General features: G+C 37.2%; 1 long non-coding RNA gene across 1 annotated transcript in view; it reads left to right on the forward strand.

Annotated features, from left to right (window-relative positions):
- LOC112647353 (uncharacterized) overlaps positions 1-26,367 on the forward strand; it is a 97,588-nt gene that overhangs the window by 36,544 nt on the left and 34,677 nt on the right. The gene's annotated exons all lie outside the window — the stretch shown is intronic.

Consider the following 26,367-nt stretch of genomic DNA (forward strand, 5'->3'; position numbering starts at 1 on the left):
TATTTTATATGGTTTACTTGTTTCCAAAGAGCTAGGATACTGCAAAATATATTTACATTAAATGTTTCCTGGACTAAAGAGGAAACATGGTAAAGTGTTGATAACATAGGAGAGGAGGGGAAAGATAGAGAAGGAAATACTCTAAGAAGTGTTTTTTATAGGCTGTAATATATTAATACAACATATCTATGCTATAGGAATTGTCATCACCCATTTCACAGATGCAGAAACTAAAATTCATAGAAATTTAAAAGTTATCTGGGGGTAATGCAGCTAGTAAGTGGCCAAATCAGGTCACTAATTCCAAAGCCCTCCCAATCCTAAAATTTGTATGGAAACACAAAGGACCCTGAATAGACAATGCAATGTTGAAAAAGAAAAGCCAAAGCCGCAGACATTATGATTCTGATCTTTAAGCAATATTACAAAGCTGTAGTCATCAAGACAGTGTGATACTGGTATAAAAACAGACACTAGATCAATGGAATGGAATAGAGAACCCACAAAAGACACCTGGGTGGCTCAGTGGTTGAGCTTCTGTCTTCAGCTCAGGGTGTGATCCCGGTCCAGGGATCGAGTCCTGCATTGGGCTTCCTGTGAGGAGCCTGCTTTTCCCTCTATGTCTCTGCCCCTCTCTCTCCCTGTGTCTCTCATGAATAAATAAATAAATAAATAAAATATTCTTTTTAAAAAAGAAAAAAAAGGGAAAAGAAAACCCAGAAATATGCCCACAACTATATGGTCAACTAACCTTTGGCAAAGCAGTAAAGAATACCCAATGGTAAAAATATCCAAAATCTATTTAGAAAAAAGACAGCCTCTTCAAACAAATGGTGTTGGGAAAACTGGACAGCAACATACAGAAGAATGAAACTGGACCACTTTCTTATACCACACACAAAAATAAATTCAAAATGGATGAAAATGGATGTGAGACCGGAAACCATCAAAATCCTAGTGGAGAACACAGGCAAACAACTTCTTTGAAAGCCCTCCCAATCCTAAAATTTATATGGAACGTCTTACTAGACATATATCCAGAGGACAGGGAAACAAAAGGAAAAATGAACTATTAGGACTTCATCAAGATAAAAAGCTTCTGTACAGAAAGGAAACAATTACCAAAACTGAAAGGCAGCCTACAGAATGGGAGAAGATATTTGCAAGTGACATATCCAATAAAGGGTTAATATCCAAAATCTATTTAGAACTTACAAAACTCAACAACTCAAAAAGCCTGAATAATCCAGTAAAGAAATGGGTGGAAGACATGAAGTCAGAGAAAGACAAATACCATATAATTCCACTCATGTAGTATTTAAGAAACAAAACAGATGAACATATGGGAAGGAAAAAAAAGAGAGAGAAAAGGAAGCAAACCATAAGAGACTCCTAACAATAGAGAACAAACTGAGGATTGATGGAGGGATGTTGGGGGACGATGGGCTAAATGGGTGAAAGCACTGTTATGGTGAGTGCTGGCTGTTATATGTATGATGAATTATTAAATTCTACTTTAACAAGTATTACACTGTATGTTAACGAACTAGAATTTAAATAAAAATTTGAAAAAAAAAGAAAAATCACTATAAAAACAAAAACCAAAGCCTTTCCTATTTCCACTGTATTGTGCTGCTTTTTAGGGCAGCTCTGTTGCCCAAATGCTGGAGTGCTATTCACATAATACAATGTGCCTGGTGCCAGCTAGAGTTGGCAAGACAGTTCCCTGAAAAGGAAACAAGATTTTGGTCCTAGCTATGTGATCTGGGAAAGTCATTTGCCCTTTCTGAGTCTTAGTCTCCATAGCTGTACCGTAGGGATCCTAATATCATCTCTTGATGACTGCAGTGGACTTTTGTGAACCAGAAGAGATAATGTAAAGGGCGCCTGAAAAGATATAAAGGTAGGTAGAAATAAGAAATGGTGAAGAAGATGCGGAATTCATGTCAATGTCTTAACCTATCATTTGGTCATCATGACAAACATTATTTATCATTATACCAGAGATATGTGTTGGCTCCAGCACCTGAAGAGTTTTAGTTAACAGAATCCTGACTGAAAGAGGGTTTGCCACCAGGCATTTTCTGTGGAATGAAAGACTTCATGATTACAAGGCTGCCCAGCTATATCCAGATTCTGTATTTAAATGTGTATGCTTGGAAGACAGCTGGAGAGGCTATGCTTGACTGGGAGTCTGGCAAGCTGCTTAGCATCCTCCTGAAGAAATGAAAAGATCCTGTAGCATGTTCTGTCAGGGGTCTGCAGAAAATGGGAAAGATCGCCCTATTTGTTATTTTTATTGGAGATATTATTATTTGTTTTATGCTGTGTGGAAGGAGGGCCAGAGCTATAATCTATTGATCATTTAGTTTTATGAAGTTCTCAAATGAGTGATCTGGTATTTTTCTGACAGAGAGGCTATGGTTCCTGAACACCAGTAATAAGATTGTCATGTCATTTTCTTCTCGTTGGTCTTTTTATTGCTTTTTATCTCTTTGCTGATATTGCCTCTACCCAACCTCACTTCCCCCATCCTTGCAACTGTATTTTTTTTTTTTTACCCCTCAGGTCCATAGTTAGGACCAGCTTGACTCATTTCATAGAATCTGCCCCCACGCTTTTAAGAGATTACTCATCTTTGCTTTTCATTTTCATCCTCTAAAACAATCTGCCCACTGCAGTCACTGTTGTAAAGTCTTCATTGTAAACACTGGAATGTAACTTGGGAAGAAATAGGTCAGGGAAGCAGAGACCAAATGTTCATTTTGTAGCCACAGTGTGAGCAGATGGATCACAGAATGAGGTGGCTCTCTTTGTGGACCTCAATTTTCTTTAAACTGTTTCAGGATCTCCTAGGATTCATGCTCCTTAAAGATCCCTGAGAGTTTTGAGCAGACAAATATTGAGAATGATATTTTTCTAATATGACACCAAAGTTATTATTTTCCTTTCAGTTCTATTATTATACCAAGAATAAATTTGATGGGCATACATCCTTTCTGCATGTTATCATCTAAGAATGCACCAAAGAATACAAAATCTCTTTGGGAAGCAGCTTGGCTCTCAACTGGTGACAAATGAGGGTCATTGCCCCCAGGTGGTCACCAGTGGCCACAACATGGATGAAACTCAATTCTGCCCTCATGCCAGGCAGTCAGCCTGATGAGGTGGTGGTTCTAACTCATTCATAGGCTGGTTATGCCTTTACTCCCAAGGAACACGGAGTTTAAAAGCAGAAACTGTTCAAAACAAAGATAAATCAAGGAGTATACCTTTAAGGAATAGATTGGAATGCATGCAAAGATAGCAGAAAGATTAGCAACAGCAGGCAGCTAATGTCCAGGCTAGTGAAGAGTTAAGCTCTGAATGTCTGTGGGAGGATGGTGTTATGGCTGGGAAACAACTGCCTAATGTCTTTCAACTGGACTGTTTCGCAAAGCTTCATTATGAATGTAATTGTGTGCTTGTGCAGGCACACCACACGGAGGGAATGCTCACAGTAAAGGTATGATTGTATTGCCCGCTGCCATGCCAATTACTGGATATTAATGGCAGGATGGCATGCATATGCCGGAGCTGGGAAGCAGAAGGTTAATAGACGAACAGCACCAGAAGAGCCCATTTATCAGTTTCTATTTATCTCTCCTTGGGAGGTGGCAGGTTTACAGTAAATACCTTCTGTCCTCCTAATTTCCTAATGATGGGGATAATGATGGAGAATGGTGAAGTCATTAACTGGGACAGGCTCTGCACATCACTCTGTCAACCACATCTCCCCAAGACCTGCAATGAGAAGTGATGGGCTCCAGCTGTTCACCAGAATCTGAGCCCCTCCTCCCATCCCCTTCACCTTAATCTGCAGATTTGGGAAATGTCTTCCCAGATGAAGAAGATGGAGGCTCTGGGTGGGTGGAGAAGCATGAGAAAAAGAGAGCAAGTCTCTTCAGACAGGAGTATAGCTTTTCCTGCCACTCCCCCTTTTCACAGAACGTGGAGAAAGCACTGCTGACACATGCTGGAATGCTTCTCCAGTGATGCCAAAGCTACTAGGAATTATGTGTAGAACTGGATGATGAATCAGTAATTGAAGAGAGTGTGCTGGGGGATGGTGGAGAAGCAGATTTTGCTAAATGTTCTTTTCAAAAACTGGGAGAAATTAATAATTTATTTTCTCACTCCACCTCTAAATGGACTAGATATATTGGAGGAAAAATAGCCTTTTGTAGAAGCAAGTTTTTACTTTAAAATTCTAAAGGCAGACTAAAAAGAGCTTAGATCAATTAGCTTGGATGTGCTTTTCTTCCCCCCTCATAGTAATCACGAGGTATCTATTCCATCTAGTTATTGTACATAGAATCTTTCAACCTTTCATTATTGCCTAAAAGCAAGTTGGTTTTGCCCCCATAGCTTATAGAGCTCTTGAAAAACTATGAGCTCAGTTTTTAATCTTTTTATTTGGTGAGCCCTTTGGCTGTTTCTAGAAATTTGCTCTCTATTGGTTGAAGAAAGCTATCTATTTTTATTTTTTTACTTATATATGTTAGGAATGTTTTGCTAGCAAATAATGGATAATGACTTGGGCCAACAATAGCAAAACATTAAGGTATATTCTAATGATATATAGTTCTCTCAGGATAAGGGATATAGTTGGGCCTCAAGAATGAACTGAGAAAATTGATATGAATTCTGTTGGTACTCTCTTTCTCTTGCATGTCTTATTGCTCTTTACCCATTTAGTTATTTTTTTCTTTGTATAAATCTATTCTTTTCAGAATACTGGATGGGAAATAGAGCTGCCCAGATTTGTATATTTCAGGTTCAGACCCTGAAGATAGATCAAATCAACTGATCTTTATTTGTTTCTAACTCTCTTTCTGCCTTCTATTCCAGGGGTGAGTCTCTGTTCTAGTTATTTTTCCGTATGGCCAGGCCATTGGAATCAGTCATATGAACATGTATGCTGTGAGGATGGAGGGATGGGGAGTCAGTGGAGAAAGAGAAATTATGAGCTATGAAGACAACCTTTTAGGTGCCCTATACTCTAGTTAAACCTTATAGAATGACCTGGTGGTAGGAAATGGGGAGCACAGTTCATTGGCATTTGTCTCTTGGGAAATTTCCTTCAACAACACTGACTGAACAGTGACAAGCACTTTTAGCGTCAGATCAGATCAATTCCCTGTTCTGTTACATATTGACTATATGCACTTTGCATCTGTCATATCAGCTCTGTAACAGGGACAATAGCACTGTACCTACTAAATGTCACAGGGTTAAATGAGGTGATGTCTCTGAGGTGCTCAGTGGCACCTCACATAGAGAAAGTTCTCATATGATGTGGATATTATAGTTGTCAGTAAGAATTTTCCAAATTTGACAGGTTTTTGTCCTCCAGAAATGAACTAGCTGTTTATAGCAAACATGTGGCAGACTATATTTTCAGAAATGACCATATCAATTATTCCCAGCTCTACATGCTCTTCCAGATCTTGGTCACACCAAGATGTGGAGTTATTTCTCTTCCTCTTAAAATTGGGTGGGCCTTTATGACTACTTCAATGAATGGAATGTAACAGAAGTGATGCTGAGAAATCCTAGATCGTAAAATACAATATGGCTCCTACCCATGGCCAACATCATCATGGACATGTGACCTGTGCGGTGGTACAGGGCCCTGAATTCAGAAGGTCCCATCCTTGATTTAATGCTCTATTGTTGTCATCTTGAAATTCTTACTAATTTTTGAGCAAGGAGCCCTACATTTTCAGTTTGCATGGGCCTTACAAATTGTGTTGCTAGTCCTGCTTTCAGAAGGTTCTCTATCTCTTGGGACACACACCTTGGTATCCCTAAACTGAGGGCTAATAAAGCCAGCTCTGCTGAAGACACCATGCTGGAGAGGCCGCATGGAGATTACATTGGGTTAGAGAGCAATGCCCAAGGAGCTCCAGCTCCTCTAGCCATCCCCTCCTCTAGTCCTCTATTTGAATCTTCTCAGCTCAGGAGGCAGATATGTGAATGAACAAGTCTTCAGATATTCCAGAACCAGACTTAAAGTCATTCAGCTGACACTGAGTGGAGCAAAGACAAGCTATATTGGTATAAGCCTACTTAGGTTGTAGATCTATGAACAAAATAAATGTTGTTGTCTTAAGCTTCTTGGATTTGGGGTCATCAGTTGTATAGCCACAGGTAAGAGGAACAAAATGATTTCTGAAAATAACATTGAGAAAGGGGTTGTCTTAGTTACTAGAAAGGTACAGATGTGAATGATTAGTTTTTCTAATTCCTAATCTGTACATTAATACATACTAATGTTAATATTACATGAAACATTGTTTTCATTTTCATCCTAAGTTTTCAAGACCTTTTGTGTCACAGTATTATTATTACTAACATTAGTGTATATTGTTCTATGAATGTGAAGACATAATTTAGCAAGGGCAATATAGAATATTAAAGATTAAAATCAGAAATGCCTAGACTCACTGGAACATAAATGTCATATAAATGATACTAAATATGACTGGTTTTTTAAATGTAATTCAGATCTTTCTGAATGTTTATTATATATTGGGTATTGCACTGGGTGCTGGAGATCCAAAGGTAAATAAGACAAATGTGGTCCCTGTCATCATAGAGTATATTCAGGTGTGGTGGGGAAAATATAGTGAACAAATATATACATTAATGAATTTATAAATAATATAATATAAATAATATGTGCTATGAAGAAAAAGAAATCAATGGAGGACAACATGAGAGAGAACATTCAGGAAGGGCCTTTCTAAGGAGACACATTTACAGTGGGACATGAGGAACGAAAAAGAGCCAATTGTGTGAATGCTGGGAATGTCTCTGGCAGAGACTAGAGTGTTCAGGGCCTCTGAGATCAGAAAAGACTTTGCATTTTGGCCTAGTGCCAGAGATTGTGTTGAAGGAGTCTTTGTATAATTGGTAGGAAGTTTGGATATGAAGGCTTAGAAAAATATTAAGAAAGCTTGAGGAAATTTATTCTTCAAGAAAATAAGGTATAGAATTTTTAATTTATTTTTTAATTTTTTTTGATTACTAGACTGACTCTCCTTTTCCTCTGTTCTCCCTTCTCAATATTTTTACAGCTGTAACCTATGAGACTTCTAGTAGGGGGTATTTTTTTTTTTAAGTTCTGGCTTTAAAAAAAATAATTATGAATACTAGAGGGGAAGAAAAGTTTTATTTTGGGTAGATACAAGAAAAGCATACCATTGGCTAATTGAGATTGTTCTGTGAAATAATGTTTAAATAGTATAGCATTCACTAGAACCTAAGCTGTGAAACATTCTTTTAGAGTTGGCTCATTGATTTGGTCAGTACATACCTGCTAGGTTCCTATTCTGTGGCTGGTGTGATGCTTGGCACTGGAAGCAGTGTCTGCACTCTTGATATCTAAGTATCTAGATATATACAATCTAGATGCTAACCTGTAGATAAAATATAAGTAACTAAACAAGAGGTAATTTTATGGTTATCCTACAATAAAGGCTATGAAGGGGTAGGTACAAGTGCTGAAGCATATAATATGGCTTGGGAATGAAATCAGGAATTATTTTAATGTGAATATAGCACCATTATTGGAAAATGTAACATAAATCTTGTAATTTTAGTAAAAATGTTCACAGATTATTTACTTTGTTTATCCACGATCAGTGTTTAATTTTAGTTGGCCTCTCTCCTGATTCTAGGATGTTTATTTAGGAATACTTAGCAAATGATGATTCAAAGGACAAATCTATAAACACTATTAGCCAAAACGAAGACCAGAGTAATACAAATAACATTTGGTTGATCTGCAGTTTGTAGATTCTATGTGGGAAAATGCCTAGCACCAAGTCTAATAAATATGCATTAATCGTTAATTTGCTTAGTTATTTATATTGTTTTCCTTTATGGATGTAGAAAGTTGAACACATTCAGAAACTTAGAACACTAAGCAGAATGAAAACACTATGAAAGGCAGAAATTAGTAAAATTAACAGAAAAAAGTGTGAAATCAGGAGCTTGGCAGTTTTGCCTTGAGCTTAAAATTCCTTCATTCTGAATCATAATTCCTGATTTAATCATTTAAACATTGGGAAAGTAGCGTTTTCAATGATTTCATGACTGCACTATAAAATATAAAGTGAAAGGAAATGTTAGTGGGAAAATGCTATCTCTTAATAGTACATATTTCCTTTATAAAACCCATTTTCTGACATTGGAAGAATTTCCTTGAATCACTCTTGAAACTATCTTTTTTTAAAAAAATAGTAAGCTTCCCTAGTTGCATTGCAAAACTATATATTAACTTATTTTAGGAGGAAAAAAAAAGTTTTACCTTAGAATACTTTCTATAGTTTATTGATAGGCTTTAAACACTTCTCTACAGAGACCAAGCAGCTATTTATTTTGTGGATTTTTTTTTCAAGTCTCTGCTTGTCCACACAAGAGCTTTATTTAAATACGTGATGAAAATCAACAACACTCAAGGCTTATTTCAAGAATGGTCCTTGACAGCCTCTCCTTCATCTACAGGAGAGATTCTCAACTCTGGTGGAGGACAAAGGTTATTAGAGTCACCTATGGCAGTTTTTTTCTAGTCCTCCATGTCCTTTGAGCTATTCTGTATTTAGAAGCATGGATGTACACTAGTAGAGACTGACTCCTGCCTCTTTCAGCTTCCCCCAACCCTGTATCAACCTCAGGATGAAAGACTAGAAACTGTCTCTGTGTGGCTAGTTCTCAGGTATTCCTAAATAAGGGGCATAGTTCTAAATCAGATTTCTGCCTGCGCTCCAAAGTCAGATTATCACTTACTAGCATTATAATCTTAGTTAAGTGATGAAGAATTGCTGTGATAGATTGCACAAATCCTCTTTTGGAAATTAAAGACTGTATCCCCCAGAAGGGCTCCTGGCGTGCAGCTCTCAGAAATAAAAAGCACACATGCTAGAGTAAGTATCTTATGTTAGACTGGAAACCCACCAGAGGACTGTGTTCTATGGGAGACACTGATGCTATACTCATAAGAGAGGTACCAGTATCACTTAAGAGTTCAGCTGTGGCTGCCTTTTGTAGGACAGGGCTGAAAGTAAGAGATGCTATGGTGAAATGGACCCAATGAAAGCAGCATTTTTGGGCCCAAAACTAGATAGGCAGAGGAGTAACATGATACAATTTATATTTTTAATAATTCTCTGTCTGTGGTATTGAGACCAGACACTAGGGATACGAGACTGGAAGAAAGAGAAAGAGGGTGTGGCAATAATCCAGATGAGAAATTATTGTAGTTTGGATTATGGTGACAACAATGGAGGTGGTCAGAGGTGATCAGAATCTGCGTGTGGAGGGTAGAACTTTTAGAATATGCTGATGGATTATGTGAGGGGTAGAGAAAAAGAGGAATCAAACATGACTCCCAGTTCTCCCCATTTGGCCTTCCTTACCCCAAATGCCAAGGTTGAGACATCAAGTACTTTCACTCGTTCAGACCAAATAAATCTCTAGGTATCAATGAACCCAAACAAATACACTAATGCAACATAGTAATTGTGATGGTTAATTTTATGTGTCAACTTGACTGTGCTAAAGGATGCCTAGATAGCTGGTAAAACATTATTTTGGGGATATGTCTGTGAAGGTGTTTCCAAAAGAGATTAGCACTTCAAATGATAGACTGAGCAAAGAAGATAACCCTCACCAATGTGGATGGGTGTAATCCAAGTCATCGAGGGCCCCAGTAGAAGGAAAAAGCAGAGGAAGGGCTAATTTGCTTTCTTTCTTTGAGGAGGGACATCCATTTTCTGCCTTTGGATATCAGTGCCCCTGCTTCTCTGGCCTATGGACTCTAAATTATACCACTGGCTTTCCTGATTTTCCAGTTGGTCCACAGCAGACTGTGGGACTTCTCAACCTTATAATCCAAAAGAAATTTCTATCTATCATCTATCTATCTGTCTTATCTACCTACCTACCTACCTACCTACCTACCTACCTATTTCCTATTGGTTTTGTTTCTGTGGAGAACCCTAACAAAGTTGTCAACTTAATTACCATTGATATTTATTAGGTTTTTATTAGGAAGTGGTATTTAATTAATTATTCAGTAAAGATACTTAGAGGTATATGCAAAACCAAAACAAGCAAGCAAGCAAACACACTACCTCATTCCTACTTCCCAAGACTGAAAACTGTAATCAGAATGAGTTGGGCGGTTTTGTGATAATAACAGAAATCTAGTATCAAGCATAGAGTAATTAGGATACTGACAGGTTTGGAAGGAGCAGTCGAGGCAATCTCGTCCAACCCTAGTTTTATAGTTAAGAAAGCTGAGGCACAGGAAGCTTACATAACTCAAGTTTGGCTGAGCTTCAGGCAGAACTGCTGTCTCCTGACTCCACATTTCATTCCTCTCTGTCCACAAACCCTTAATCTCTGCTCTCTTAGCTCCCATTAGACAGTGAAAACTGTGCCATATGGGACCTTTAAGAAACCAAGATGGATATACTGGTGTGATGGATATACTTTTGTGTATCTATACACATAGATAGAATGTGATTTTGAGATAAAATGCTGCTTGATGGAGACTTTGAAGATAATTTTTTTTTTTTTCCCAATGAGAGAGCAATGTGTTGTGTCTTTGGTCCGTGTATTTCTTGTGAGTCTGGTGGTTAGAGAATAGGGCAGCAAGTGTGAAGAGCACAGGCAGCACTGACCTGCTCCAATGCCAGTCTCCATCCATTCAGGCAACTGTGTAGTGAACTGAACTCTGTGGGGCTAATCAAAGATCATAGGATACTCCTGGTCTAGTATCACATTATATAATCTCACTGGGAGGTGCATAAACATGTATGAAATACACTGAAACTAGATAAGCTTGTCTCTCTTGTTCACTTTTTATCTCTATGACATAGAACAGAGCCTGGTACATAGTAGGTGTTCAGTAAATATTTACCTAATGAACTATTACACATAAGATTAAGAAATCAGGCAAGTAGAACAGAAAATAAAGTGTCTAGGAGTTTGGAGGAGTAGTCATTGTAGGCTGAGGTCATTTGGGAAGGCATCACAGAAAATGAGAGCTTCAGGTAATCAAGAATGAGAAGGCTGAGATTATCTGGAAAGGAGAAGGTAACCAGGTTGGGGGTGGGGAATAAAGAGGAGGGAACACAGACAAAGGAAAGGAGGTTGGCATTAGTAAGGCATGTTCCCAGGACAACGAGAAGACAAGTTTAGCTTTATTTATATTTCCTTGGAATAACACAAGCTGTTATTTATAAGGTCAAGTCAGATTTTTGCAAGGTCTTTATGCCTAGGCTGGCCCTGGAACTAGAAAGAGCCATTGAAATTTAGAAGATAGGTAATGATAATGATATCCTTGGGCTACAGTGGAGCTGGGCTCCTAGGGCCATAGCACTTGGAGGAGATAAGAGGATAGAAGAGGCCTAAGACACACAGGAGGAGGGAGATTCCCCACCTACTGGCCTGTCTGGCTAGTCCTGGGCACTCATGTTGCTCACCTCTTGCTACTTCTCATTCCTTCTCAGCATTTAGGTAGGGGCTTCTGTGAAGAACACGTTCTTTAGAAATTGAAGGAACCTTGGATGAGCACTGTAGATTAGATAGAATGTGATTTTGAGATAAAATCATCCGGTTTTAGAGAAAAGTTCCATAGAGTCTTTTCAAAAAAGACGAAGAAATGGGCAATTTCTCTGAGAATTAGACATTCTGAAACAATATATTTATATCTTTTCACATGTTCCTTAAATACAACATATTCCTGATGCTAAGGCCTTTGTTACAAGGGAGAAGTGGGAGAGAGTGGGAAAACAGTTCCCTAATGCTATTCAGATGCACCCTATGTCCACATCTTTGAGAGGCTGTGTAAGAATCCTGTGTTGTGGACCACTGGGAACAATTTAAGGTCTCAGAGTATGAAGTTTGTCCTCTGCTGTGTTTCCCTTTCTTTAGAATTTACCAGCCAGTGCTAAGAGACCAGAGGAAGCAGTGGGAATGTCTGTATCTAAAATCTCCAGACTACTCTGGAGCAAAATCACCATGACTGAGTTACAACCAGATGCACCCGCTCATTTAACAGTTGCCTCCTTAGCTTTGAAACATTGAATATGACATGAATCAAGGTGCATATTAACAGGGATGATATAAAACATCTGTGGATTCTAAATAAGGAAAAAAATCACATTAGTCACCATGCAAACAATGTATATGATAATTTCCATAAAAGCAGAAGGTATTCAGGAACCCAGACAAAAGAGCTAAAAGTAGAGCTTTTATCCCAAAGCAAATAATGTACAAAAGGAACCAGCTATTGTGTATCTTCCCCACACTCCCAACCCCACCCACTAGAAAGTAAAGGATACTTAAATAAATAGAATGCTTCCACTTCTTTAAGACAAACAGATTCTTCTTAAAAGAAAGGGAAAATGGTTTCACTTTGAAGCACCTAATTGCTGGCAAATGATCCTCCGAGTGTCTAAGTCACATGCTGCCCATTAGGAACAGTATTGTTGCCCATTGTTCAATGTTGCCCACTGGAACAGTTTGCTGCTTACTTCCAGACACAACTTCTGTCTTTAAAATTCTTGACTAAAGTCAGTTTTGCAGAAAGGTGAGCCCTGAACACCCCATAAAAAAGACATGAGAATTCATATCCAGGCCTGGCCATTGTAAATATTTTTTGGCATCAAATAACTTATGTGCCTAGTTACATAATGTTCTCAACTGATATATGTCTACTAACATCAAAAGAAACCAAAGATGGTTGATTGTGTGCCTTGTGAAGCATTAAGGGAAATTCCCAAGTTACCATGCCCTTTCCTTTTCCCTGGATAATAACACCTGACATTAAGCAAGTAGCCTTAGAAATTACAGAAGGACAGTTGTAGGGATAAGAGGCAGGTCTCCTTCTTCCTTTGTCCTTAAAATCATAAAACTTCTCATTTCAACAACCACTGTACCTGAAGTTAGCAGTTTGTTTCGTCTGTAATTTGTGCTGTATAACAATGAGAATGATGTTTTCATTATTCGTGGTATATCAGTCTGTTCCTTTCCTTGCCCCCATTAACAATAAAAACCCATGCAGTTTTCAGCCATTATCATTTTTCTCCTGATAAACCATCTGTGACATGGAGACCTTGAAGCTGGGAGTTCTGGCCACAATGCTCAATAGACTGTGCACACAGCTTTTTCAGAGGTAACTGCTGTAAAAAATCAGCTCCACTGTTATTCCTTTCTGTTATGATTTTTCTCTCTCTCCTTTTTATATATCTAGTGTAATGGAGTTCACAGGGATTCAGCTAACAGTGTTTTACCTGACAATAGAAATTACATTTAAGGTTCCTATTGGGTGCTAGAGTTGTCCTTTCCCTTAATTCCAGTGGCTCTTGCTGCTAAATTTAATCGAGAGGCTAGAAGGAAAATGTTCTCAGTACAAAGCTACTTTGTCCATCTTTTTATAGACTCTTTTCTTATAGGGTTTGGGAGCTATGTGCCTTTTGAATAGACTAGGTCCACATGAACTAACCTAGCCACAAGTAAATGAAAAGGAATCAGATGAAAAAGTCTCATCCTCAACCAATGGGCTTCATAAATGAAAAAGCATATTTAGCTTTAGTGCTCCGGACTCTGCTGGTTTTGACTTTTAAGTCTTATAAAGTTTAAGTGATAATGGCAATATGAAGAGAATATTTAAAAATCAGTTATAAAAATAAATTTAAAATAGGTGTTAATAAATCAACTTTTGTGTCTGTGCATGTATTAGGGTTCTCCAAAGAAATAGAATCAACAGGAAATATATATATGTAGAAAGTGAAGCAGAGAGATTAAGTAATTGGCACACCCAGGACTGTGGAGGTTTAGCAAATCTAAAATCTGATGGGGGAAGGCTGGAGATGAAGGAAAGAGTTGTAGTTTGGATACAAAGGCAATCTGCTAGAAGAATTCCCTCTATCAGGAGAGGTCAGCCTTCATTCTATGAAGGCCTGTAACTAATTGTGTGAGGCCCACCCACATTATAGCAAATAATCTGCTAGACTCAAAGCCACCATTTTAAAGGTTTATCTCATCCAAAAACACCATCATGAAATACCTGGGATAATTTTTGACCAAACATCTGGGGACCATGGCCCGGTCAAGTTGACACATAAAATTAACCATCATCACACACATAATAATGTTCTGTAATAATGTATTACAATAATAATCTAATGTTATGTATAATCCCTATAATTAGATCTCACTTTGAACTCAGAAAGTCATTTGGACAAGACAGTGCTTTTATTTCCCATAAATATCCCCAGGACAAGAGATTATAGGTTATATTTTAGTTACAGTCACTCTATGTAACTATATATGTAGATACCGTATTTAGTTATGTAGTTACTGTACTTGTACAGTCAGGAGGTTTGTACAATCAGGAAGTTTTCTCCTTAGTCTATGCTAGTTTGTGGTACCTGGTTTTCTGTTGTCTTTGGGAGAAGCTTTCCTGTATTATTGAACACATGTAAGGCCATTGTAAACTCACTCAACTCTACTCAAACAGGAAATTAGGTGTTGCCCCAAAGATAGAACTTATTTTATATATATTTTTGGAATTATAAAATATGGACATTGTGTATGCATGTATGTGTGTGCGTGTGTGTGTGAATTTTTATTTTTTAGCAAGTCATTGAGTGTCCATAACTGGAAGAAACTCTGTGTTCAGCTCATAAGGCTTTGGGGACGAACCACATTTTATCTTTTTGGTTGAATTTTATTTTTTTCTCTGAGAGCATCTGCACCAGTGATGAAATGGAGTCCAGAAGAGGGGGTCTCACCTGTTACCTCCTGGACTCTCCTCTGTTCTCTTCTTTCTTAACTAAGCTGTGAACCCTCACCGATTTCTTCTTTACCTCAAAATAAGAATGACACAAACATGGAAAGAAATATCATGTGGAAGAAGGAAATGTCCATTTTGAGGGAAGAAAATGTCCTCTCATATATTATTTGAAGATGGAAGCCCAGTGCTCCAATGTTCTTAGAGCCATCAGCTCATTTGAGGGATACAATTCATATTAATGGTATGTAAATGAAGTTAACATAATTGTTTCTCCTAAGTGGGTTTGTAATAGGCCTAATTTGGTCTTTTATCCCATGAGATTTTTATGTTTTTAGTGATGATAAGAACAGGTCAGATCATACTGTACAAAGTTGAGAGTTTAGGATTCTTGGTATTATTTCTTTGAAGTAAATTATCTTCTTGGTATTATTTCTTTGAAGTAAATGATCTCTTATAGCAGTTTAGTTCCTGGGAAAAATAATTTCTCTCAAATGAGGTAAGAGGAAAAGTTTATTACCTGCCTTATTCTACTTGGGACTAGGTTTCATACCAGCTATGCTAATAACCAGATAAAAACATCACAGAGATGTAGATGTTAATACCATTTGGGGAGGATTAATAACTTTTGGAAACATTCCTCATCTAGTCTGACTTGAGTGTTCTTATAGATGAGAGATATTATCAGCATCTGAGTTGAACATGAAAAGTAAAATCGAGCACAATAAGAGACAAATAAATCAATCTTTTGAACAATAATACTTAGAAATATTTCTAATTTAAAGTTTACAGTGAATTTTAAATCTCATTTGTTAGTTGCCATGGCCCAGAAACTTGACTATACTCAAAGCTGCTTTTATTCATGGTTTTCTCCCTACTTAATGGTTAGGTAATTCTTTGAATCACAAATATTTTTCACTTGCAAAATAAATGATATGAATCTGACATATGTATTAGGGAACTGGCAAATACTGTATCAGTTGTGTGGTTTGGGAAAACATATCATGATACAGATATTAAATTCAGGATATTTAACTTCTTCACAGAATATGAGTATTACTAAGTCAGTTATTGGATATTTTCAAATATTTATTTAGTTAATTTGATATAAGGCCTAGAGATTAATTCAAATGATGATCTAAAATATTCAGGAAAAAGTATATTAGGTAGGATAATGATAGGTAATGAGAGCTTCTGTTCATCCCACAAATATTCACTGAGTGCTTGACATGTGCTTTTAGGTCCTGTGCTAGGTACTGGGCATGTTGTTTTTATATAGCAGAAGCCTCGTCCCTGCTCTTACAGAACTTCAAGTCTGGTAAGGTTGTACAATAAACAATCAAGAGAAACATACACATGCATATACACTGTGATAAGTTCTGTAGCATAAAAGGACTGATGCTGAGACAGAATAATCTTTGTGATAGTTGCGGTGATGCAGGTCTACCTTAGATTGACAGGTCAGGGAAGATGTCTCTAATTTGACACTAATATGCTAACGTGTTAAGGATGAGAAGACCGCCATGCAGAGAATGACAGAAAGCCTTGCAAAAAGAAAGAGGAGCAAACGTGAAAGCCCTAAGGCAGGAAAGATCCTTGGGAATTCCTGAAATTGAAGGAAGGCCAATGAGACTAGAGCATGGGGAGCAAGAGTGACAGGGCCTGGTGGGGAGAGGGAAGGGAGGGTGAGGGGAGAGTTTGGATTCACGCTGTCCAGATTGTCATAACTGTTTCAGGCATTAGGGTCTTCCACAAGTGGAACCACTGACAGGTTTTGTATAATGGTAAGTGTGATATGATCATTCAAACAAATTTGAAAACTCGTGATACTTATTTCATGACTTTAAAAGGATAGATTTTAACCTTTTTTCACATATCATGTTCCACATTCTTAGGTTTTGTTGTTTGCCCTAGAGTCATTTTCAGTAGAGAAGTAGCAGTCATCTATAATAATTAGATAATATTTAGGAGAGAGGAAAACTTCTGCAGCTTCATACTGGTAAAGTTGTTTAGCCATTCTCTTCCCTGCTAGCACTCTGAACGTTAAAAATAAAATATGGTATAGTAATTTTAAAGCAGCAATCTAAGAATATTTTCTTTGAGGTGTATTTACATTTTGTCGTATTACTGATTATGTTCTTTTTAAAAACCTTTAATAAGGGGTGTTATCTTTCAAAGATAGTCCAGAAATATACACAATGGTTTTCAAATACCATTTTAGCAAAGCCATTGTCTACTGCTCCCTGAGTGACCTCACAGTGGTGTAAATCCTTTAGAGCCTCTTGGGTCAGGCAAGGGAATGAGAGCAAATACTGAGGCTTGCATGATCAAGTAATGCTTTTTGAGAAAACAAAAGGAAATGTTCTTTCGATTCAGACCAAGCAGAAACTGAGGGCAAATGCACTAACAATAACATGCTATTTCTCCATAAAAGATGATGAGATATTTTATGGTGATTTTGAATGCGTATGTGTTCTTCCACTTGTTGAAAATGAAAGAATGGAGTTTATCACTTTGGCTGAAAGAATACAAATACTAAACTCTACCCTTAACAGAAAATGAGATGTGTCATACTAGTAAAAAGAATCATTAAATATAAGGCAATATATACAAACCACATGTTTTCTCTAAAATGTAAAATTCTTAGGAGTTCACAAATTTACATTTATATAACCAGCTATCCTCCCCGGTTATAGGTGGATGAGGTCAGAATTCTTCTCTGCTTGCTTGCAACATATTCCTACTTGCTATGGACAACGTGTCTTGGCATCTGGATTCTGTCTCTGCTAACCTGTGCCCACTGCTCTAGTTCTCAGCTTTCTCCTAGGAAAAAGCAAAGACGAAGTTGCCAGAGGGCCACCCACCGTCTATGCACTTGTCCCTAGTGCACTATGTGGGTGGCACATTCCCGATGCTGCTGGCCAGCTGCTGTGGACTCCGTGCCCTACTGCGGTGAAGCCCGGTTCCCAGAGATTTTCCTTCACTCCTTAGAAAGTTCTAGGAAGAAATTACGCATGCTGTGGTCATGATTGATTACACTGAACGGGAAGGAGACTGAAAGACCATAAGGTGGTTTACATTAAGGAGGAATTTTACTCCAGGGGCACATTATGGCTAAGTTTCTTGGTTAACAGTCCTGTAGTTTATTAGTCTCTGACCTTGTGCTGCTGATTTGAAACTATGTAACCTGCTCCTGATTCTGTGTTCTCTTGCCTTGCCTACTTTTGAAAGAGGAAAAAGGTTAAAATATTTAATTTAGGATGATACTAATTTTACACTAAAATGTGGAGTTGAAGTTGGTGTGTGAGTGCTCTGGCCACTTCAGTCTGTGCCTTGGATAGAATTCACTTAAGTAAAATGTAGCCCTTTTATTCAGGCTCATCTGCTACTACTCTTAAAATTTTATCACATGCTTTGGATAAAGCGTCTGAGTGGAAATACTTAGACATCTCTTTGGTGAAGTTGTTTCATGTATGTCCTAAATTAATCCTTAAAGAAATTCCATGAAGTAGATGTATTGCAGTTTTAGAGACAAAACCAAGGATCAGAAAAATTAAATGATACATACAGAATCACAAGCGATAACTGCTGGGACAGAGATTGTGCTGTGGATGCAGATTAGTAATCATGGACCTATTGGTTTCCCCCTTGCTTCACCAGCGAGCTAAATTCATCATTTTCGCCATATTAAATATGAAGATAACGAGGGCACCACACAATCAGGATTGTAGCATCAATGTTTATTCTTAAGGTATTTAAAGATCTCTGTTGTGTATTCATAGCAACAATTAAGCTCCTCGCAAGGCCAAAGGGTGCAAATATTTAAATGAATCTTTTTCTGCCATCCATTATCAAACTGGAAAATCAATACTAACAGGGGAAGCACAAGAGCAATGCCCAAGTTTGTTACACGTGATCAGAAAATGAAACACATCTACCATGTTAGTGTCGCTTTCAATTTATGGTGACATTTACGGAAAATATTCTGCAATATTTGGCAAAGTTAAAAGAGAGATTGCTCCCCAATTAACCAGAGGATCAAAGAGGGAAGATTAGGGAGGGAAGTGTTGTCTTTTTTTTTTTTTTTAAGAAGCAAATGTTTGGAAAGGTCAGGCTTTGAGTTAGCTAACCTCTACCACTTTTAGTATTCAGGTTGACTAATGAGCACTTCACTCAGCATTCTAATGGATGCATTTATGCAGAGAAAGAACAATAAAGTGCTTTTCTATTAACTGGTACCAATGGCACCTCTAATCACAGAAGCTAAATTTCTCTATTATCTCCTTTACGTCTAAAAAGTCTGCAGGTTTGCTATAAACTATAATTTTAATACTGTAGTATTTTGTATTGAGTACTTTGAGATCATTAATTTAACCATCATTCAACCAATATTTATTGAGCTTCCGCTATGTGCCAAGCTCTGTTCTAGGCTTTGTAGAAACAGTGCCGTACAAAGTCCCTAACCTTTTGGAGTTTTTACTCTACAGCGTCTTTACAGGAATTATCTGGGTATAGTTAAGAAAAGTTGTTCTTGTGGTGATAACATTTTCCCTCTCTGAACATAGATTTGGAATGTTTTAAAAGGATCTGCATAGATCTCAGCACCATCTCAAGTAATGTCTGAGTCTTCTCTGTATGAAGAAAATTTTAATAGCTGTAAAACTTTAAATCTTCAGGTGGTTGCTAGGGTATACAACTCCTACTCTGTCCCCTACTTTCTTCTTAAACATTATGTTACCTTAAGAAACAAGTTCCAGTTTTGGTATTGCCAGCAATGACAGGGATCTAAAATGGAAGAAACAAAATCTTTGCAAAAGTAAACTAGAACTCTCATGTTTTTAAGTGCTTTCTATTTAGGTGGTAAAGTTTAGTTAGAAACAACGGGGCCTCAGAGAACCCAAGTGGCTCTGTCAGTTAAAGTGTCTGACTCTTGGTTTTGGCTGAGGTCAAACCCTGATTCTCAGGGTTCTGGGACTGAGCCCTGTGTCTGGCTCCCCTCAGTGAGGAGCCTGCTTCTCCTTCTCCCCTTGCCCCTTCCCCTGCTTGTGCTCTCTTGCTTTCTCAAATAAATAAACTAATATAAATAAAGAAATAGTGGGGCCTAAGAAATTACAGTAGTACTGTCATTTTTCAATGATTTCTGTGGAGCGTTAATGCTCACGCTGGGTTAAAGTTATTTCACGTTCAAATAAGCTGGAAACTCAAAATAAAAGCCTCTTGCTGGGAGATTTATTTTGCATCTTAATATATTATGCTGTATGAAGTCCTGCAATTGAGAAACCTCTTTAACCCAATGATTCTTAACCATATTTGGCCAGGGAAATATTTTCATGTATCAATAGTTAGCAGTTGGAGAAACTCTTCTCAAATAAAAGATGAGTTCTTAACCAATGCAGAAAGAGGATTCCTTCAAGATTTCACTAGGACGATGTCTTGCTATATATTCTAATACCCTGGGGAAGTGAGTAATTATAATACAGGCATACCTCAGAGATATTGTAAGTTTTGGTTCCAGACCACTGCAACAAATTGATTATGACAATAAAGTGGTCAAATCAAATGTTCAGTTTCCTAGAGCATATAAAAGTTATGATTATACTATACTCTCTTAAGTGTGCAATAGCATGTGTAAAGAAAACCAATGTAAATATGTTAATTAAATACTTTATAGTTAAAAAGTGTTAACTGTGGAGGCCGAGAAAAATTAAGGCCATCCCACCTCAAGGTTAGCATTAGCACAAGTACAGCCATCTTAGGCCCCTGTGAATAAGAGCTGAACTTTATGGGAAAAACTGCAGAATGTCCTCAATGTCCTCAGCAGGTAATCCCATATCAGAAAGACAACAGAGCCCACGCCCGTGGTAGAAAATCCCATATTAGAATGAGAACAGAGCTCAATGCCCTTGAAAGCCCCACATCAGAATGTAAACAGAACTTAGAGAAATTCTTCCACCCCTTCTGAAAATCCCCTAGACCAGCCTATAAAAAACCCAGCTGTAACCCACTTCGGGGTCCAAGTCCCTGCTCCACTGTGTCGGGTATACTTGGACCCAAGCTCGAGCTTGCTAATAAACCCTCGTGCGCTTGCATCGGCGTTGGCTCCTTGGTGGTTTCTCGGATTCACAATCTTGGGCACAACATTAACCAATGTGGAAAACAATGGTAGAAGAAAAAAATTAAATTTCCTTACAACTTACAGCCCATTGACGAGTCCTTGAGACAGGCAGAGTGACCTTCCTCTAGGAACTCAATTGCCAATTTTAATACTTTGCTAAAGGCAAAAGGCAATCTTAACACTATCCCGAACTCCAGGATCCTGTATTACTTCAACATATAAAAATTCCTTTGTATACTTCCTTTATCTCTAATCCCCCAAGATAAATGTTTGCTGTCGTTCCCCAAGCATATAGCCTACTGATATACATCTGGAGGGTCTCATGACTCAGGGTTTACTAGACAGTATTAAATGACCTTTTCCCAACAATAGCTAGCCCCCTCAAATTTTGCTTCCAAAATTCCATAGAGACTTCTACTATCCCTAATCCCCCCCCAACCTGAAAGTGTTTAATCAGTTGCTCTTCACAATCTCAGCACAGCTCTTTCTGCTCAGGGGGCCTGTCCCTGTGCTTTTATAAAACCACCTATTTGCAGCAAAGACATCTCAAGAATTCTTTCTTGACCATTCACTCCAATCCCCAACATTTCCACATCAGTAACCATCATCTGAGTTTTTGGCAAGTTGTAATAACATATCATAGATCACCATAACAAATACAATAATAATGAAAAAATTTTAAAATATTGAGAGAATTACCAAGATGTGACACAAAGACACACTGTGAGTAAATGATGTTGGAAAATGGTGATAATAGACTTGCTCAACACAGGTTGCCACAAACCTTCAATTTTTAAAAAGTGCAGTATCCAGGAAGCATGGTAAAGTAAAACAATAAAAATGAGATATGCCTATACTGCCCATCTCCAATGTCCATAATTGGCTTTTATTCTAGTATGACTGCTATCTTTTTCTGGTCTTGAAAATACAAATCTGTTTAGCCTCCGTTTGTTACTAAACCAATTGTTTTATTCTTCCTAAGTAAAATTCAATCCATTGTATTTTACTTAGGAAAAATAAGTAAATTCTGTGTTTTCTTTTTCTTCGATTATAACAATGTAATATTTATGATTTCTGGTTTTCATCAAAAAATATTTTTAAATGAGGATTAAGTTTTATCACGTGCTGAGTTTTATCTTTCATAGTTTAAAATCTGTTCTACCTGGACAACAGTATTTATTGTAAGCATTCAAAACACTGGCTCTTATACTGTTCACACCATCTACATTTCTGTTAAGAGTCATGTAAGTTAGAGATGGTTTCTGTCTGTTATTTAAAGATCAGATGATACTTTAGCAATAAAAACATATCCAAAGTTGCTTCTCCTGGCAAATTAATGTCTGCAGAGCACTTTCCCAATAGAGTGAAATATTGCAATTTGTTTTAATGAAGCCCATGTTATATTAAGATAAATGCCAATTTTCAGGTAATCCTATAGTCATTCCCATAAAAACAGCCCTTTTTTTTTAATGGCAAAGAAGTTTTTAAAATATGATGAACAGCTACAAGGATAGCACCTAGAATTCTTATGCAGAGATGCAAAGTAGCCTAGAGGAAACAAAGTCACTAAAAAGAATTCCTAAAATAAAAGATTATTGGATGGAAAAGAGAAAATATCAGATAAGAAGGGAATGGGTGAAATAGGATAAGGGGATTAAGAGTATATTTATCATGATGAACACTGAGTAAAGATTATTGAATCACTATATTGTACATTTGAAACTAGTATAACATTGTATGATAACTATACTGGAATTAAAATTAAAAACTTAATAAAAAATAAAAGCTACAAAAATACAGATGAATTAGTGCAAATTAGTCATCATTAAAATAAACTTTTTCAAAGAATTAGTCATTTTACAGAAAGAGAACCTACAATGTAAGAAATATTTCGATCAAGTAGCATGCCTTTTTTTTCTGTTAAGACAAATGTAACATATTAGAATTTTTTAAATCACTAATTTTATCCCCATTATAACAAAACTATTTTTATTTTGACATATTATATCCCGACTTTGTTGTCTTTCTCATTAATAAGTATACATTTAAAAATAGTTGCAATTAAAACAAATAATAAAGCCAGTTATTACAAAAATTGAAATCACAGGTGAATTGTTGACTGCATAGTATAGATCTTTTGATTTAGTCTGTTGCATTCACTCAGATCTCTGTGGGTCTGAAACACCTTGGAACCCCTGCCTTAATTGCTGGGCGCCAACTAGAGAGAAGAAAGATCTATTGTTTTACGTTGGATCTTAATTTATGCATTGGTTAGAGCTTACTCAGGCTCCTTGAGTCTGGGAAAACAGAACAGTATTCTGGAAGAACAGCTGTTTCCTACCAAATGTTGTGCATAGGTGTTTTTGCTAAGAGCTCCCCCCCCGCCCCCGCCTCCATCTATGGCAGTGAAAAATGACTTTTGCGGTTATAAATACATATATTTCTAGAAGACAAATAGAAGTGGATATGTAAGTTCACTTCCTCTATGTAACATAGACATTTGAATTTACCTGAAAACAGCAATTGTATCAAGTCAGTTAACTGGCAAAAAGTGAAAATTTCTTTTGATTTTGCTGGCCAAAATAAATATTTTATTGCCTCCATCCTTTTTTTTTTTTTTTTCTTTATTTACTCTTGGATTTCTGAGTGGGTGTTTATCATTGAATAAGCTAGATAAAAATTCTTTGTAGATAGATAGGATTTCTTTGTAGAATTGTTTTTGTATTGAATTTTACATGCTTAAGTTTGTTTTTAATTGTAGTTTGGATAATATATTCCATTTGATATGGTTAATATAAGAGCTTTTCTTTCATTTTATGTTCTCTCTTTATACTTCTTTTACTCCAATAGGCAGTATTTTCTACACTTGATGCTTTTATTCATGTGCTGCCATGTTTAACAAAACATTGGTTCAGTTTCATTTCTCATTAAAGAAACCAGCTAAACATCTAACAAAGTCACAAACTTTCATAGAATGCACAATGACAGGACAGAGGTCTTCTCTGCATTTCCTATCAGCACTTTTCTTCCCATAATTCACATATAGGAGTCTTTCTTTGGGGTTTTGAAATTTAATGGTTAGTGATGTCATGACGGGAAGACAGTATATCTTTAGAAAGCAGATAATGTGGCACACTGATACTTTTCAAAGAACTGATTGCAAGGATGCTGGGATGTTTGGGGATTGAGTTTGGAATCAGGAATTTCCTAGATGATCCTAAACTCTTTGGGGGAAGTTGCTATTTTAATGGATAAATAATTCTCTTGTAAAAAAACAGACTTGCTGTTTCTTTAAAAAGCTATTTCTATGTCTCTCAGTCCAATTAAAAATCTCTCATTGTGTAGATATGGCTTTAATTTGAAGCAATATGGTATTCTCTTTTTTCCCCCATTCTAACTAAACAAACTCTGTAAGAATTAGCTTTGAGTTATTCCATCTGTGGACTTTTAATTTTGTCATAAAAACACAGAAGCCTGGCAGGGAACTCTTTCCAACTGGCTACATGTATCATCTTGTCTGAAAGCTGGTTAAGTAAGTATGGCATTTAAAATGAAATAAAAAAACTTCATTTATGGAACTAGTTCACACGAAGTGTTTGCCCACTTCTTTGACCATCTGTTTATGTTGACAACCACCGCCCCACATTGTGCCAAAGTGCCCTTGGCTATTAAAAACAGTGTTTTGTGTGTGAGTGGTGTGTGTGTCCTCACACATGTATGTGTTTCTGGGGTGCCATTTTCTTGAGAAATGTCTTGTTAAAGGTTTTATATGATCCATGTGGAGATATTTCAGGTCATTTGCTGTTCAGGAAACATTGCACTAAAAATACTACAAGCCCTCTCATTTTTTAAAGAAGCTCTCTCATTCCCTTCTCTCCACCCCCCTCCTTAGATATTGAAATGTCTTCTAAAAGACTATGAACGTATTATCAAAATACCTGTTGAGTTTGGGCTAGCATGGTAATGATATTATGTGTTGAAGGAGAATTCAAATAGGAATCTAAACATTTCTGAGTACAGAAATACTTTGGGAATGGCTCAGGAATCCTAAACTCTTGGCAAGATTCTTTCTGCCAACAGGAAAATCTGAGTTGATTTTAATTCCCCAGACAACAGGGTAACCCTTCTTTTACATTTAACAGTGTAAATAAAGCCTTTGGGGGCAAGATGGCCACCTTGCAGATGAAGAACTAGGACACAGGAATTGCCAATCTGGTATCATCATTTTTCATACTTTGAGCAGCTACTTATCAAAATTTTCAAACACAACTTATTAAAAGACAGTGCACAACACTAGTTTAAGCTGAGTTGGAGAAATAAAATGGCACATTCTCAGTTGTACCAAAATGACAATTCTAGTGGGAAGGAGGAGACATGGTTGAAAAGATAAGACAACTAAGAGATCTTGTTAAGTGGAGATAAAAATTTTTAAGAGCTCCAAGAACAGAGAGGTTCTGGTGAGCTGCTGAAAGTCAGTGACAGGTCAGCTTCTGTGCTGTAAGGGCTTCGTCTTCTCTTTCCTCAAAGACCCTAAATGATCTGGAATGTACATGGGAGCAAATGAGAAGCTCCTAACTTCCCCTGAGCACTAAAATGCATATGATAGCACCAGAGGAGCAGTATGAGAGCAGTCATATTTATATACTTGAGTAACTCACAGGGATACAAATGCATGATTTGGGAACTAGTGTAATAAACTGTCACAGAACTCTTTTAGATAAGGTTGAGTGAGTATCCTTTGTCTGGCTCTAATCTGTAATTATTTTTATTATTACATTTTAATCCTCTAAGATGAAGTGAGGATTTTATTTTACTTTATTTTTACCATTTGTTTTTAAAATAGGTTTGCTTTTTCTCAAATAATTTTCCATGTGTTACCATCAGTTGCCTTAGAATTCTTTCTGAGAGCCTGGGCTGAGCTGAATAACAGATATCATTTCTGACAGCTGTAAAGTGAGGCTAACGAACATCCCAATGAGGATGTACAGTGCCAGGCTCATCCATCCAGCTGAATTTGCATTGTGAGTGCAAATAGCTGCATGTCATGGCCCACTGCTGCCCAGGGCTGGAGTCATTTATTTAATAGCTCAGTTCACAAGCATTATAGGGTAACTGCAGCAGTTCATATTATTGAAGACAAATAAGAAATCAGAAAATGCTGCATAGAAAAAAGTAATGTCTTCGTTGTTGTTCTCACTGACTGCAGCTGTTTAAATGCAGAGCATTACAGTTACTCCTGAGGAGTAAAATGTGAACAATTTTTGCCAAGTGTGGAAGCTGTATTTCCATCTGTGTCACTTGATGGCATGCAGTTTTTCTTTGTGTTTGTTGGGAAGGGTATTTAAGATGTGTTTTTTTGTAACCTTCAGTATTTAACGTGCAGACCATTTATGCATTTTAG

Source organism: Canis lupus, chromosome 32, assembly GCF_003254725.2.
Source record: "Canis lupus dingo isolate Sandy chromosome 32, ASM325472v2, whole genome shotgun sequence".
NCBI classification, from domain to species: domain Eukaryota; kingdom Metazoa; phylum Chordata; class Mammalia; order Carnivora; family Canidae; genus Canis; species Canis lupus.